Source organism: Xenopus tropicalis, chromosome 10 (assembly GCF_000004195.4).
Source record: "Xenopus tropicalis strain Nigerian chromosome 10, UCB_Xtro_10.0, whole genome shotgun sequence".
Lineage (NCBI taxonomy): Eukaryota > Metazoa > Chordata > Amphibia > Anura > Pipidae > Xenopus > Xenopus tropicalis.
The window spans coordinates 37,052,810-37,069,982 of NC_030686.2; the positions used below are offsets into that span (position 1 = coordinate 37,052,810).

At 44.2% G+C, this 17,173-nt stretch overlaps 1 protein-coding gene across 3 annotated transcripts in view; it reads left to right on the forward strand.

The window, feature by feature from the left end:
- The window catches only part of sulf2 (sulfatase 2), a 123,804-nt gene that overhangs the window by 50,283 nt on the left and 56,348 nt on the right, over positions 1-17,173 (forward strand). For all 3 annotated transcript variants that reach the window (XM_012971627.3, XM_012971629.3, NM_001005661.1), the window contains 1 exon segment: positions 1,924-1,995. The gene's annotated coding sequence lies outside the window, so the exon portion shown is untranslated.

The following is a 17,173-nucleotide window of genomic DNA, read 5'->3' on the forward strand; positions in this document are numbered from 1 at the left end:
GGGGGATAATAGTCTCTGGGAAGGGACTGGGGCTGTGGGATAGCAGGTACAGTAGGGAGAGATGGTGCCTATAGTAGCAGTGGGGGGATAATAGCCTCTGGGAAGGGACTGGGGCTGTGGGATAGCAGGTATAGTAGGGAGAGATGGTGCCTATAGTAGCAGTGGGGGATAATAGCCTCTGGGAAGGGACTGGGGCTGTGGATAGCAGGTACAGTAGGGAGAGATGGTGCCTATAGTAGCAGTGGGGGGATAATAGTCTCTGGGAAGGGACTGGGGCTGTGGGATAGCAGGTATAGTAGGGAGAGATGGTGCCTATAGTAGCAGTGGGATAATAGCCTCTGGGAAGGACTGGGGCTGTGGGATAGCAGGTATAGTAGGGAGAGATGGTGCCTATAGTAGCAGTGGGATAATAGCCTCTGGGAAGGGACTGGGGCTGTGGGATAGCAGGTATAGTAGGGAGAGATGGTGCCTATAGTAGCAGTGGGGGGATAATAGCCTCTGGGAAGGGACTGGGGCTGTGGGATAGCAGGTATAGTAGGGAGAGATGGTGCCTATAGTAGCAGTGGGGGGATAATAGCCTCTGGGAAGGGACTGGGGCTGTGGGATAGCAGGTACAGTAGGGAGAGATGGTGCCTATAGTAGCAGTGGGGATAGTAAATGTAGGTTGGGCAGGAGTGGTAAGTGCTGTTTACATATTACTTTATTCTCTCACTGAGATATCCATAAGCTGTTCTCCCAGAGCCCTAGGTAGTGCAAATAAGGGGTGCCTTGAATTAGTGACTGGGATCCCCATAAAGACATTAGCATGGAGCTTGTTGTTGTGCCTCAGTGATTGGCTGGCCCTGCAGTAGGCGCTAGAGCTATTCCTGTTTGGTTCCAGTAGGAAATACAATTAGATTAATCTCAGCTCTGAGCAGCTTATCTGACTGTAAAGTAATCAGGAACTGCTTCTGAGATGCTCCTGAGTTTCCCACTCATCAATAACACAGTCTAACATTTGAATTCTCCTTAATTAAACTCTGTATCGCTGATTCCCAACTCTAGCCTCTGGGGTTGCCATTTATTTCAGACTTAATGAAGATCATTTGTATTAGCCGGAATGTATTTTTGGTGGCAGATTTTCATTAGCTGCAATCTCCAGTGTGAAATTTTATTTGCCAAAATGCCGCCTTTACCCTTCACTTTTTTTTTAACCTTTTTTAATTAAGGGAATGTGCCAGAGACACTTTGTAATTTAGCTTAAAAAGGGAAAGTAAAAGTCCATGAATGCCGAATGCATGTCACTGTTATTGGTACTAATGTACCAGCCTAAGGGCCCCGCAGTCTGTTAGTAGGGAAGATCTGTGCCCTTGAAGATGCCCCCAGTAGCCCCCCCATCTCACTGAGCATGTGCAGAGCCACTGACACAAAAGATGGCCTAACAAGGTCCAAGATGAGGAGCTGCTGGGGACAACACTGATGATTATTCATTAAATTCAACTGCAGTATTGATTCTTTTAGGCTTTACTTCTCCTTTAAGAGTAACATCATAATGCCCTACACTGGTGTTGCCCTTAGAGACTGAGAGGGAAGGGAAAGACTTGCTCTGACCCTATAATTCACAATCTCAACCATGAAGAATCGGATAAATCATTTTATTCCCAGACAGGAAGTAGAGAGAGCCAAAGGAGCACCAGGAAATACACTCCCCCACAAATAGTGGCTATAACTTTTGTAGAACAAAATATTTCCTTTACCCAAAAAAAACAAAAAAAACCCACACTTTTTCACCCAAGATAACATTGTCTTGAAATAAAGCTTTGTAATTTGATGACCTTTTTCCTTTTGAAGCTATCTGCTGAACGGATGGCCATTGGCGATTCAGATCGATAGCGCGACCTTTCCTTTGCTTTGATAATGCAACAACAATTCTTTTCCCACCAGATTTGGAAGGCCGCCTCCCTATGAAGTTGCGCGACTTCTCTGCAATGTTGCCGTGACCGACTGCTGACTTCTGTAAGTACTAAATCCTCTTTGGCCCAACCCATCCTGCAATCGCTTGCAAAGTAAATGTCTCCGTCCTTCAGCTTAATGCTAAACACATCTAGTGACATTACAGCTTGGTCTCTCAGGTGTCTGTATTCTCTGCTCTGCCGGTTCTGACTGCTGAAACAATGTAGTAGAAGCCAGCTGAATGGCCAATTCTAAGCAACTTTTCAGTTAGTCTTCATTATTTATAGTTTGTTAATTATTTGCCATCTTCTTCTGTCTCCTTGTAGCTTTCAAATGGGGGTCACTGACCCCAGCAGCCAAAACCTTTGCTCTGCGAGGCTACAGTTTTATTGTTATTGTTACTTTTTATGCCCTATTTTTCAACTAAGTTCCTCTCCTGTTTTATATATCAGTCTCTCATTCCAACCACTCCCTGGTTGCTAAGGCAATTTGGTTCCTAGCGACCAGATAGCTGGAGAGATGCTGAAGAAAGAGTGCAATAACTAAAAAAAATGCCAAATAATAAAAAATAAAGACCAATTGCAAATTGTCTTAGAATATTACTCTTTAAATCATACTAAAAGTTAACTGAAAGGTGGACAGTAGTGCTCCCTGAATCAACACTTAGGGGTATATGGGAGTTTGATTGGATATTCCTGCCCAGACCCGGGAGCCCTGGTACTGAGCGCGGGTATAATTTACACGAGATGATTAAGTATTCTCTGCATATGCAATAGATCAGCAATTAAATGCTCCGTTTCTATTCATCGGATTCCACTCCCTTTTGTTCTCAAAACGTTTATTGATCTCAGGTTGATGTCTTTTAAGACTGGCTGTTCTGATTAGGCAGCGGGCAGCCTTCCATTGCTCCGTATCCCCATTCAGCCCCAGAAGGGAGCGGAAAGATGGTACAAGAGCGCAGTGGGCAAGAGGTATACAAAGGGGGTCATTATAAATAGTGGGCAGTTTTGCACCAGTAATTCATGGCAACCAATCAGATAGTTGATTTTAGTGTTTAACCTGCAGCTGGCTGGAAAAATCTAACTACTGATTGGTTGCTATGGGTTACTGCCCAGGTGCAAATGAGCCCCAAAGTGTTCACCTTTAACAATGTGAGTTATTGTATAAAATTGTGTATTTTGGGAAACACAGGTTTTACTTTATTGCGTTACAAAGAGGAAAGCTATTCACCTGAACTCGCCTGATTGATTCTTCTTCCTTTACTGAACTGGGTACAGAACAGGGCTAAGTGTAGGCAAAATGGGAATGTGATTTGGGCCAAACTGGGGAGGAAGAGAAAATGGAGGGGGTGTGAGTGAGCAGAGACTGGGTTGGGTGCTGACTCGGTAGTTGGGGGGGCTGGAAATGCGTGCAAACCAAGAGGCAAGCAGCAGTTGGGGGTAATAGCAACAGGAAGCTGGGCCAAGTAGTTCTGCCGTGAGTGCCAATATCACAAGGCCTGGCTTTGCTATGATAAATAGGCTTATTATGGGTGATGGAAACGGATGCATTGAACTTGTAGACTCCAGGAGACCTTGTACCTGTAACAAAACAAGTAACACTTTAAGTCTGGTAATTAGGTGATTGATGGATCCCAATTTATTTGTCACAGTGGCACAGATCCTATCTGATCCCCATTGTAAGCAGCAGTCCTGCCCTGCTTTATGGCTGAGATTCTAGCTATCTGTATAACAGAGCATTCTGTCACAGTGGCACAGATCCTATCTGATACCCATTGTAAGCAGCAGTCCTGCCCTGCTTTATGGCTGAGATTCTAGCTATCTGTATAACAGAGCATTCTGTCACAGTGGCACTGATCCTATCTGATACCCATTGTAAGCAGCAGTCCTGCCCTGCTTTATGGCTGAGATTCTAGCTATCTGTATAACAGAGCATTCTGTCACAGTGGCACAGATCCTATCTGATACCCATTGTAAGCAGCAGTCCTGCCCTGCTTTATGGCTGAGATTCTAGCTATCTGTATAACAGAGCATTCTGTCACAGTGGCACAGATCCTATGTGATACCCATTGTAAGCAGCAGTCCTGCCCTACTTTATGGCTGGAATTCTAGCTATCTGTATAACAGAGCATTCTGTCACGGCAGCACATTGTTACATCACTGCTGTCTTAATGTAGTCTGAAGCTATGGGAATTATATTGCTTTAGAGTTAAAATGTTGTAGCTGATGTTTCCGTCTTTTAAAAGACTGTCAGTACTCTATTGGTTTTCATTAACACTAAAAAAAAAAATCTCATCCCCCTGACAGAAAACTGTTAGAATTTTGTATTTTTCCCTTCCCTAAACATTTCAAGGACAGGAGATAAAAATGGTATCTTTGTAATAAAACCTCCCAATCAATTTTATGTTATGTATTTAATGTCATCCATAAAGATGTTGGTTGGGATATAATACACTAAGCCAGCACAGGGTGACACTATGAATTAGGCCGAATGGCCAATGAGGGAGCGGCCCATACACAGCACAATGTGATATTGATTCCCGGGGCAAAGGACCTTGAGAGGGAACAGGTTCTCTTTCTTACTCGGGATGTGAAGCAAAATAAAACCTGCAGAATTCGCCTTCATCCAGAAACCGGAGCTCAGTCCCTGGGATGCACACTATTCCTTCTCTGATAGACAAAAAAATTCTCTGACAAGGCAAGAAATGGAATATTTACCCCAGTATTAAAGGGGAACTCCACCCAAAAACCACCTCTTGTACAGTGAAAGAATGTGTAAGTTTCTTAGAGAGACAATTTCTTCCCTAGTGCAAGGATCGGGATTTGGGTGGCGTTGCACAGCTCCCAGCTTTGTGGGGCCCCTCTTGCAGGGGAATAAATGTTGGTATTGGTAAAAAGAAAAAAAAAAAGGAAACTATTGCTTTATGTGCAGTTGATGGGACCCTAGCGGGGTGTTGTAAGGCTTGGATCATCCTGGCTCTCTCAGGGAGGGCACTGTTACAGATGGCAAGGAAGAATGCAGATGGGAGCAACTGATCCTCCGGTAGTTCACGTTCTGGTCTGGGAGGGAATTGGACTGCCCATAATACAGTGATGTGTTTGTTGTGTGAAATGCAGGTGTTTGGACCCAAGATTTGGCTTTTGTACTGTTTAGAAACATAGTAACCAACCAGAGTCCAGTGCCAGAACCTCATCTCCTTGTCACATAATCAGCCAGTGACAGATTAGCTTCAGGGGTGAAATTAAAGGGGAAGTAAACCCCCTCCACCCCCCAATAAATGTATTCCTGCCTTGTTCTTTATTCTAGCTTTTTCAATATACAGCACATACAGTTCCATATTAAAGCGATACTGTCTTGATTTTTATGGTGAACTTTTTATTTCTAAATTACACTGTTTACATAGCAAATAATTCACTCTGCCATTTAAAATCTTATTCTTGAACCAACAAATGTATTTTTTAGCTGTAATATTGGTGTAATATTGGTGTGTAGGTGCATTGTGCCTGAGTCTGAGCTTTCAGAAGAAGCCAGCACTACACATTTGATGTGCTTTTCTATTGTTTCGCCTACTCCCATGTAACTGGAGGAGTCCCAAGTCGGACTTGGATTTCTTACTATTGAGTTCTTTTCTGATACCTACTGGGAGCTGCTATCTTGCTCCCTTCCCATTGTTCTGCTGATCGGCTGCTGGGGGAGGGAGTGGGGGTAGATATCACTCCAACTTACAGCGCAGCTGTAGTGTGACTGAAGTTTATCAGAGCACAGGTCACATGGCTGTGGCACCCTGGGAAATGAAGAACATGGCTAGCCCCATGTGACAATAAAAGCAACAGGGGAGTCTATATAATGCTGCTGTATGTAGAATATAGGTTGCGTATCATACAGAGTCATGCACTATTTGTCTTGGAGTTAACTTTCCCTTTAAAGCATCAGTAACATCATAAGGTGAATAATATACATTTTATATTACCTTATTTCATCTTGACTGGCTTCTGCCCAAATGTTTAAATGCTAGAAGACAATTATATATTAATTATAATTATCTTGTATTATAATTATATTAATCAAATAATCTGTTCACACAGTAGTTTATTTGCTCATCTTCTGTGTAAAGGAAACCGTATGGCAGCTCCCCTGCTACCCGTATCAGAACAAGATCTCGTGGCTCAGCCGGCAGAATTGCTCCATACGTGAGCAGAAGGAAAGTGCAGTAGGGGTTTGTTTAACAGTAAACATTAATTAGCAGAATGATGTATGCCACTTCTAATGCCCAGGAATTGCCGGATGGATTAGGTGCTGGCGACTAGCAACATCTGATCTGCGTGACACCATGGCGGTCGATATAAATTTCATGCATTAGGTGTGAACGCCGTCGAGGGACATGAATTAATGCAATTAGTATTTTGCTGGAGAAGGCAGGCTAATGCATTATTAATTGGCCAGGTCCTTAAAAGACTTAGAAGACATCAGGTCGGCGCAGGATCTCCAGACATGAGCTGCCAAACGCAGAGACCAATCAGGGCCCCGGCTGGCCGAGGTCGTTAGGCTGAGGGGAATTAGCTCAGGTTTAATGGCTCTGCGGGTCCGTGTAACAAGATGTTCTGCAGGACCTGGTCAGCTCTGCGCAGCGTCCGTGGGCTGTCCTCAAACCCAATTAGAATTAATATCTCCAAAAGAATGCACGGTACATCCTTATTAAATTATGGGCGAGGAGACTTTGTAATGGAGACCATCCTTAGAATCGGCGCACTAATGGCGTCTCCTTTATTGTCTGGGCCTCCCTGTTTGTGACAATGACATGTTCAGGGGTGTAACAATATAATGGTCTCTTATGGGAGTTATGCATCTAAAGGAAAATATACTTTTTATAAAGTACATTCATTTTATGTGTATTTGTGTGCAGTATCGGGGTACAGCTCATTGTGAACTCGAATCCTCTCTTCTTTGTATGTTTGTATGTTCGAAATCATTTTATGTTGTAATGGTGGTTCCTCAGTCTGTATGTGCTGCTCACCTTCCCCTCTGTCTGGGCAGGGTCCATCTGTGGTTCCTCAGTCTGTATGTGCTCCTCACCTTCCCCTATATCTGGGCAGGGTCCATCTGTGGTTCCTCAGTCTGTATGTGCCCCTCACCTTCCCCTCTGGGCAGGGTCCCTCTGTGGTTCCTCAGTCTGTATGTGCCCCTCACCTTCCCCTCTGTCTGGGCAGGGTCCCTCTGTGGTTCCTCAGTCTGTATGTACCCCTCACCTTCCCCTCTATCTGGGCAGGGTCCCTCTGTGGTTCCTCAGTCTGTATGTGCCCCTCACCTTCCCCTCTGTCTGGGCAGGGTCCCTCTGTGGTTCCTCAGTCTGTATGTGCCCCTCACCTTCCCCTCTGTCTGGGCAGGGTCCCTCTGTGGTTCCTCAGTCTGTATGTACCCCTCACCTTCCCCTCTATCTGGGCAGGGTCCCTCTGTGGTTCCTCAGTCTGTATGTGCCCCTCACCTTCCCCTCTGTCTGGGCAGGGTCCCTCTGTGGTTCCTCAGTCTGTAGGTGCCCCTCACCTTCCCCTCTGTCTGGGCAGGGTCCCTCTGTGGTTCCTCAGTCTGTATGTGCCCCTCACCTTCCCCTCTGTCTGGGCAGGGTATATCTGCGGTTCCTCAGTCTGTATGTGCCCCTCACCTTCCCCTCTGTCTGGGCAGGGTCCCTCTGTGGTTCCTCAGTCTGTATGTGCCCCTCACCTTCCCCTCTGTCTGGGCAGGGTCCCTCTGTGGTTCCTCAGTCTGTAGGTGCCCCTCACCTTCCCCTCTGTCTGGGCAGGGTCCATCTGTGGTTCCTCAGTCTGTAGGTGCCCCTCACCTTCCCCTCTGTCTGGGCAGGGTCCCTCTGTGGTTCCTCAGTCTGTATGTGCCCCTCACCTTCCCCTCTGTCTGGGCAGGGTCCCTCTGTGGTTCCTCAGTCTGTATGTACCCCTCACCTTCCCCTCTGTCTGGGCCGGGTCCCTCTGTGGTTCCTCAGTCTGTAGGTGCCCCTCACCTTCCCCTCTGTCTGGGCAGGGTCCCTCTGTGGTTCCTCAGTCTGTATGTGCCCCTCACCTTCCCCTCTGTCTGGGCAGGGTCCCTCTGTGGTTCCTCAGTCTGTAGGTGCCCCTCACCTTCCCCTCTGTCTGGGCAGGGTCCTTCTGTGGTTCCTCAGTCTGTATGTGCCCCTCACCTTCCCCTCTGTCTGGGAAGGGTCCCTCTGTGGTTCCTCAGTCTGTATGTGCCCCTCACCTTCCCCTCTGTCTGGGCAGGGTCCATCTGTGGTTCCTCAGTCTGTATGTGCCCCTCACCTTCCCCTCTGTCTGGGCAGGGTCCCTCTGTGGTTCCTCAGTCTGTATGTACCCCTGCTACACATCGCTCTCTGTTGGAAAATTATATTTGGACCAAATCAGGCCATATATATGTGAATCCAGTTGCTTCGGGAGGACACCAAACAACCGGAACTTTCACTTACATTCTTACCATAAAATAGTGGCAATCCAGTTGTTTGGCCCTGGTTCTGAGGAGGCAGAACGGGCAGCTTATATGTGCTTGTGTATGGCCATTAACACTGGCAGCACCTGTTTGTTTACCCCCCTGTGTTGGCTGAACTGTTGGATAAAGGTTCTCTCTTGTGTAACTGTGTATGAAACCTAAGCCCTATAATATATAATACAGGTCGGGGCTATATTGTTAGGCCGTGGGATAGATTTAATTGCTCGTTTCAGGCCCCACAGCTTTCTGCATAGTTTTTATTGTTTCCTTCAACATAAATGACAACCTGCGTAAATCTCTCAGGGCACACGGCTAGTTTTATTAGAGCCATTTGGCCGCGCGCTGTCATTCCTCTGTGGCCCTATTGTTTGTATAATGTGCACTGAGTGAATGGAATATCATTGTCTCACTAATCCCTATCAGAGCAGCACATCTCATTCCTTTGTTTGCGCTGCATTTTCTCTCCATATCAGTGCCACATACCCAGTCTTCTGTAACTGGCACACCCTCCATGCTGGCACAGGTTGCTCTGTGGTGGCACCAACTCAAATATGTGCTCCCCAGCCCACAGCCATGCCCTGCAAACCAAGTGGGCAACCTGATAGCCCCAACCTCATTCCTCTTCTTCAATGCTCTGGCACTGCCTGCCCATGCAATTACCACCCCTATTTACTGAAATGGAATATGAGGATTGAATGAGTTAGGAAAGTGTTTTGGCCTTCAATAAGTCCTTTTAATTGGGGAATAGCTCACAATTTGTAGTAAGGCATTAGGGTATAGCTTATTGTGTGGCCAGAACATTCCTTCTCTGTATATTTGTATTTATACATATGGGAGGGAGGTGCCATATTGTTTCCCTTAGACAGTACAGTATGAGGGTACAGCTTATTGTGTGCCCAGAACATTCCTTCTCTGTATATTTGTATTTATACATATGGGAGGGAGATGCCATAATGTTAAAGTATCCACCGTAATTGCACAGATGGAGAATGTACATTGCAATAAATAACAAATAAACATATAGAATTACAGGGATTAAGTGCTGTAAATTAAGGGGCACATGAGAAAGGAGGCCCCTGCCCTTCTGAGCTCGCTGTCTTTCTTGTGGGTATAATGTTGGCATCTCATCAATAGAGAATGAATGGAAACCCCACTTACAAATGGGGTACTTTCCCTTTACTTTTAGTAGAACGCCCATTTCTCAGCCATTGGTGTTACCCTGTTAAGTGACAGGTATCTGTTATTCAGAGTTTCCCGCTGCCCCCCCCCCCCCCCCCCACCCCACAGGTACCGGAGGCTGAGTGGGAAGATTGTTTCACTGTTTGCAGCGCAAATGCATTTGGCATCGGGCCCCAGACCTGTTTATGTGCAATTACAAATTGGGGGCCCCCTGTTCTCCTCTGTTAGGATAAGCGGCTCTAAATGGAAATTGGCACAGAGACCCTTGCAGTAAGTCGCCTCTATGGCCCCTTGTTTAGTAGTGTAGTGGCCTCCCCTGATTAATTTATCAGATGGATGAGAGACGGGAGGTCAGGCTATTTACAGGGTGTCAGCCAAGTGATGAAATAAATGGACAGCAAAAGGGGGTTTTGTGTTCTGAGCCAGATTTCTTTCAAAAAATGTTAACCCATTGGCTGGTACAGAAATCTGCCATCTCTTTAGCACAGGCACATTGTTTACTGAAACTGGTGTGCTTAGTATACAGTGTACAGGCTATGAGCAAATGCATAGCATAATTATTTCCCCATTGCTGACAATAGACCTTGAGATGGTAGTGGCTATTTCTTTGTATGGATAATATGATTTGACACTTGGTCATTATTGATGAGTTTCTCTTTAAACCCCTTTATTTCTGCTTTAATGAATAATGGAAGCCCCCTGGGCACGGGGGGGTTGATAGCGAGGGTATTTGCAGGGTTCAGCATTAATTCTGGGGCTATGAGATCAGTTTAGTTTTTGTACATTGGATCTTTAGTTTCACTCCCATTCATCTTGTTTAATCATTCATTCAGTCCGGGCTGCAGCTGCCATTAGGGAGCACCACTACGCTATCGATTTTTGTAACATTTACCCTTTAAAAACCAGGCGCGGGTCTTCCTGAAGGTTTAATGCACAGTGACAAGTACAAGGCCTGGGGAATGGATCCGCGTGGGGCTGACAAGTAATATTATAAGGGAGGGAGGGAATCAGTCAGTTTATTCTTTACTGGCCCTGTGTGGGGTCACTTCATGCTTAATGGGGTGACGCTGCTCTGAGACACGAGCCCATTCGCTCCATTGCCATTAGGCATTTGACTATTCCAACCCACGTATTTGTATACTGGATTAATTGGTTTCCAATTTGGTCCTGATCACAGTGGGTAGCGACCCTGACACCCGGGGGTCACTCTCCTGGAGGTCATGTGACCTTGCATATGGTCTTCTAGTTCACAGCAGGTTACTGCTAATATCTGAAACAGAGATGGCAGTGGTGTCATTGCTAAATGCCCTACCGACCCCCCCCTTCAAAATGTTGGCACTTACATTAGTCCCCAACCAAGTCCTGCAAAAGGTCTGGTACCCGCAAAGAGCACGTATTATATGGGCTGCAGGTAGGGCATTTGGAGGCAGGGCAGCAGGTTCCAATTACAGGTATGGGACCCGTTTCCAGAATGCTCGGGATCTGGGGTATTCTGGATAAGGGGTCTTTCTGTAATTTGAATCTCCTACCTTAAGTCTACTAAAAAAAAATATTTAAACAGTAATTAAATCCAATAGGATTGTTTTGGTTCCAATAAGGATTAATTATATCTTAGTTGGGATCAAGTACAGGTACTGTTTTATTATTACAGAGAAAAGGGAATCATTTAACCATTAAATAAACCCAATAGGGCTGTTCTGCCCCCAATAAGGGGTAATTATATCTTAGTAGGGATCAAGTACAGGTACTGTTTTATTATTACAGAGAAAAGGGAATCATTTAACCATTAAATAAACCCAATAGGGCTGTTCTGCCCCCAATAAGGGGTAATTATATCTTAGTTGGGATCAAGTACAGGTACTGTTTTATTATTACAGAGAAAAGGGAATCATTTAACCATTAAATAAACCCAATAGGACTGTTCTGCCCCCAATAAGGGGTAATTATATCTTAGTTGGGATCAAGTACAGGTACTGTTTTATTATTACAGAGAAAAGGGAATCATTTAACCATTAAATAAACCCAATAGGGCTGTTCTGCCCCAATAAGGGGTAATTATATCTTAGTTGGGATCAAGTACAGGTACTGTTTTATTATTACAGAGAAAAGGGAATCATTTAACCATGAAATAAACCCAATAGGGCTGTTCTGCCCCCAATAAGGGGTAATTATACAGTGGTGTAAAAAACGATTTGCCCCCTTCCTGATTTCTTATTCTTTTGCATGTTTGTCACACAAAATGTTTCTGATCATCAAACACATTTAACTATTAGTCAAAGATAACATAAGTAAACACAAAATGCAGTTTTTAAATGAGGGTTTTTATTATTTAGGGAGAAAAAAAATCCAAACCTACATGGCCCTGTGTGAAAAAGTAATTGCCCCCTGAACCTAATAACTGGCTGGGCCACCCTTAGCAGCAATAACTGCAATCAAGCGTTTGCGATAACTTGCAACGAGTCTTTTACAGCGCTCTGGAGGAATTTTGGCCAACTCATCTTTGCAGAATTGTTGTAATTCAGCTTTATTTGAGGGTTTTCTAGCATGAACCGCCTTTTTAAGGTCATGCCACAACATCTCAATAGGATTCAGGTCAGGACTTTGACTAGGCCACTCCAAAGTCTTCATTTTGTTTTTCTTCAGCCATTCAGAGGTGGATTTGCTGGTGTGTTTTGGGTCATTGTCCTGCTGCAGCACCCAAGATCGCTTCAGCTTGAGTTGACGAACAGATGGCCCGGACATTCTCCTTCAGGATTTTTTGGTAGACAGTAGAATTCATGGTTCCATCTATCACAGCAAGCCTTCCAGGTCCTGAAGCAGCAAAACAACCCCAGACCATCACACTACCACCACCATATTTTACTGTTGGTATGATGTTCTTTTTCTGAAATGCTGTGTTACTTTTACGCCAGATGTAACGGGACACGCACCTTCCAAAAAGTTCAACTTTTGTCTCGTCGGTCCACAAGGTATTTTCCCCAAAGTCTTGGCAATCATTGAGATGTTTTTTAGCAAAATTGAGACGAGCCTTAATGTTCTTTTTGCTTAAAAGTGGTTTGCGCCTTGGAAATCTGCCATGCAGGCCGTTTTTGCCCAGTCTCTTTCTTATGGTGGAGTCGTGAAGACTGACCTTAATTGAGGCAAGTGAGGCCTGCAGTTCTTTAGATGTTGTCCTGGGGTCTTTTGTGGCCTCTCGGATGAGTTGTCTCTGCGCTCTTGGGGTAATTTTGGTCGGCCGGCCACTCCTGGGAAGGTTCACCACTGTTCCATGTTTTTGCCATTTGTGGATAATGGCTCTCACTGTGGTTCGCTGGAGTCCCAAAGCTTTAGAAATGGCTTTATAACCTTTACCAGACTGATTTTTGGGCTACTTCTCTGTGTCAGGTAGCTCCTATTTAAGTGATTTCTTGATTGAAACAGGTGTGGCAGTAATCAGGCCTGGGGGTGACTACAGAAATTGAATTCAGGTGTGATAAACAACAGTTAAGTTATTTTTTAACAAGGGGGGCAATCACTTTTTCACACAGGGCCATGTAGATTTGGAGTTTTTTTTCTCCCTTAATAACGTAAACCTTCATTTAAAAACTGCATTTTGTGTTCAATTATGTTATCTTTGACTAATAGTTAACGGTTTTTGATGAGCAGAAACATTTAAGTGTGACAAACATGCAAATGTATAAGAAATCAGGAAGGGGGCAAATAGTTTTTCACACCACTGTATCTTAGTTGGGATCAAGTACAGGTACTGTTTTATTATTACAGAGAAAAGGGAATCATTTAACCATTAAATAAACCCAATAGGGCTGTTCTGCCCCAATAAGGGGTAATTATATCTTAGTTGGGATCAAGTACAGGTACTGTTTTATTATTACAGAGAAAAGGGAATCATTTAACCATTAAATAAACCCAATAGGACTGTTCTGCCCCAATAAGGGGTAATTATATCTTAGTTGGGATCAAGTACAGGTACTGTTTTATTATTACAGAGAAAAGGGAATCATTTAACCATTAAATAAACCCAATAGGGCTGTTCTGCCCCAATAAGGGGTAATTATATCTTAGTTGGGATCAAGTACAGGTACTGTTTTATTATTACAGAGAAAAGGGAATCATTTAACCATTAAATAAACCCAATAGGGCTGTTCTGCCCCCAATAAGGGGTAATTATATCTTAGTTGGGATCAAGTACAGGTACTGTTTTATTATTACAGAGAAAAAGGAAAAAAAGTGAATTATTTGCTTATAATGGAGTCTATGGCAGATGGCCTTTCCGTAATTCAGAACTTTCCGAATAAGGGGTCCCATACCCGTATAATAAAATTTTACTCCTATTATTTTTCAGTTTCTTTCTCCTTCCTTGGCTTCTGATGATGTTACTCCCAGTTTCTGGTGACCACACCTCGGCTTTCATGGTAGTCAGAGGAACAGGTTGTAGATAAGGAAGTCGCAGGTCAGATTGGGAAGCATGTCCAAGCGGGTACAAATGTCAGGCATCCTTTGCAGGTCTGGGTTAGGTCAGGGTTTCAGATTAGCCTGCACTTGCTGTACATTCCACTTCATCGTATCCCCTATGGGCCCAGTATGAAGTCTAATAGATAGCGTTCTCTGCAAGAGGAGGAAGCTGAGAGCCGTCCTTTCCCCCATTTTAGCCACGGAGTGGGCAGAAAGGGAGCCCGGACAGCTTGTTAGATAAACTTTAAAGCCCTAATATGGCTAAGGTAAGAATTGCACATTTATAACAGTGATTTCTGATAGCTGAAATGCAGAGAAGTGAAGTTTCACAACAGTGGATACAGTAGCACAGACTGAGCTGTCAGCAGGATAGGCAAAGCAGGTATAAAGAAGGCTTAGCAATCCCCTCAAAGACAGAGACTTATTTCCGAGCTCCTTGAAGTTCCACAGCACGCTGCCAAGAGCGTCAATAATTAAACTCATTTTCCCTTGTTCCTGTTGACTTTACTGCTGCTACAAAGTTTCCTGAAATAAATTTATCATTAAGGCATTTTGATGCCACAAAGGGAAAAAGTGCATGCGTGAGTGATGGGGTAATAAAATGACCAGTTAAAATGGGATTTTACCCTTTTGTGTTTGTGGAGTGCACATTTCACTCAGTCTGCAGCTTCAGCCTTGCCTTCATTTCCCTCTGTCTGTCTGGCTGCAAGCTTCTTTGCATGTTTCATAGTCCCCCCAAAAATATGGAACCAGTAGGGCCAAAGAACTCACAAGAAAGTTAGGTTGAAAAAGACATACGTCCATCACGTTCAACCATAATGCCTATATATAACCTGCCTAACTACTAGTTGACACAGAGGAAGGCAAAAAACCCCATCTGAAGCCTCTCTGATTTGCCACCAAGATGGCAATCAGACCAGTATGTATGATTGTGAGCTGCACCCATCAATACAGCTTTGCAAGGCTTCTGTTAGAGTTTAATTGCATTTACAAATACATATTGCTGTATTTAAATATAGAGAAACCTTATTCGGAAGTCACAGTTGTTTGTAGACAGGATACTGCTTGCCGACTGAAGATCTGCTGCTAGATCCCGATCTACCATTTTGATGCCCACTGCTCAAAACTGTCTGTTTTTTTTGGGGGGGGGGGGGGGGAGGACTGCACTGTAAGAAGCAATAAAAACTTGAAATGAACAGTTATTAAAGGACAAGTAAATCTGAAACTTGAACTCCTATTGAAAAGGCAATGGTTGTCTCTTCTGCTCCAGAAATCACATCACTGATTTTTCCAGGAATACCAATACTATGGCTAAAGTATATCTGGGAGCCTTCCCTTGCTGTATGTAACTGGGCACACAGCTGGATTTGTTCTGGGAGAGAGGAATAAACGCTTTGTCTCACCTGTAGCCAAACAAGATTTTTAATTCCCCCGGCAGCTTTGCTAAAATCTCATATTGATTCCACTAATGCCAGAGTGTATCCCTCTGTGCTATAAGTATTCAGTGTTATGCACCGCTGGCATAGAAAGCCTCCTTCCCAGGGTTCCCCACAGCTGGGGTGAGGCATATAAGGAGATCACATCAATTAAAAACAATACAAAATAAGAATAAAACTCAATAAGAATCAATTATGCCAATATTTATTCTTGAAAAATAAAGGGAAAGTACAGCATCTAAATAGGAATAGAAATGCTGTTATAACTGCATGGAGCTGCTGTACGCCGTGCAATGTACAGAAGCTGTTCTCATCAAGGCAAATTAAAGTCACTTTTCGTGGCCATTTATTAGGGAAAGTGCTATAATGGTACGGAGCTATATGATAACTCTCATCGAGCTTAGACAGATGATAACGCTTCCGGCCCCAGAGATGGCAATAAATCGATAGCAGAGCCTGGCGCTTACGTTTGCCGCTGTAACAGGGAACGCAAGGAAAGTTTTGTCAGAAATAGCTCAGTATTTATAGCTCGGAGGAAGAGGGGAGTCAGATGGGAATGGGAACAAAAGCAGAGTTCAAGGGGAAGAGATTTTGAAAATAGGTTACTATGCTAATAACTCTATTCAGTATTGGGCACGGTTTTGCCTTAACCCCCAACAGATCCCTTCTGTGTATGTACATATACCATGAAAGTGACCTTCCTGCGCCTCTGGAGGGTTTAATGCAAGAATCTTATGCCATAAAAAGCAATAGCCACTACCTCCTCAAGGTCTATGGTAAGTAATGGGGAAATAATTATGCTATGCATTTGCTCATAGCCTGCATAGGGATTCCCCTGTACTAAGCACAATTCAGCAGGAACAGCCCCCCATGTTTGCTCATAGCCTGTACAGAGAGATACCATAAAACTATGGCAGCATATGGATTCCCCTGTACTAAGCACAATTCAGCAGGAACAGCCCCCTAAGTTTGCTCATAGCCTGTACAGAGAGATACCATAAAACTATGGCAGCATAGGGATTCCCCTGTACTAAGCACAATTCAGCAGGAACAGCCCCCTAAGTTTGCTCATAGCCTGTACAGAGAGATACCATAAAACTATGGCAGCATAGGGATTCCCCTGTACTAAGCACAATTCAGCAGGAACAGCCCCCTAAGTTTGCTCATAGCCTGTACAGAGAGATACCATAAAACTATGGCAGCATAGGAATTCCACTGTACTAAGCACAATTCAGCAGGAACAGCCCCCCCAAGTTTGCTCATAGCCTGTACAGAGAGATACCATAATACTATGGCAGCATAGGGATTCCCCTGTACTAAGCACAGTTCAGCAGGAACAGCTCCCTAAGTTTGCTCATAGCCTGTACAGAAAGATAACATAAAACTATGGCAGCATAGGAATTCCACTGTACTAAGCACAATTCAGCAGGAACAGCCCCCCCAAGTTTGCTCATAGTCTGTACAGAGAGATACCATAAAACTATGGCAGCATAGGGATTCCCCTGTACTAAGCACAATTCGGCAGGAACAGCCCCTTAAGTTTGCTCATAGCCTGTACAGAGAGATACCATAAAACTATGGCAGCATAGGTATTCCCCTGTACTAAGCACAATTCGGCAGGAACAGCCCCTTAAGTTTGCTCATAGCCTGTACAGGGAGATACTATAAAAATATGGCAGCAT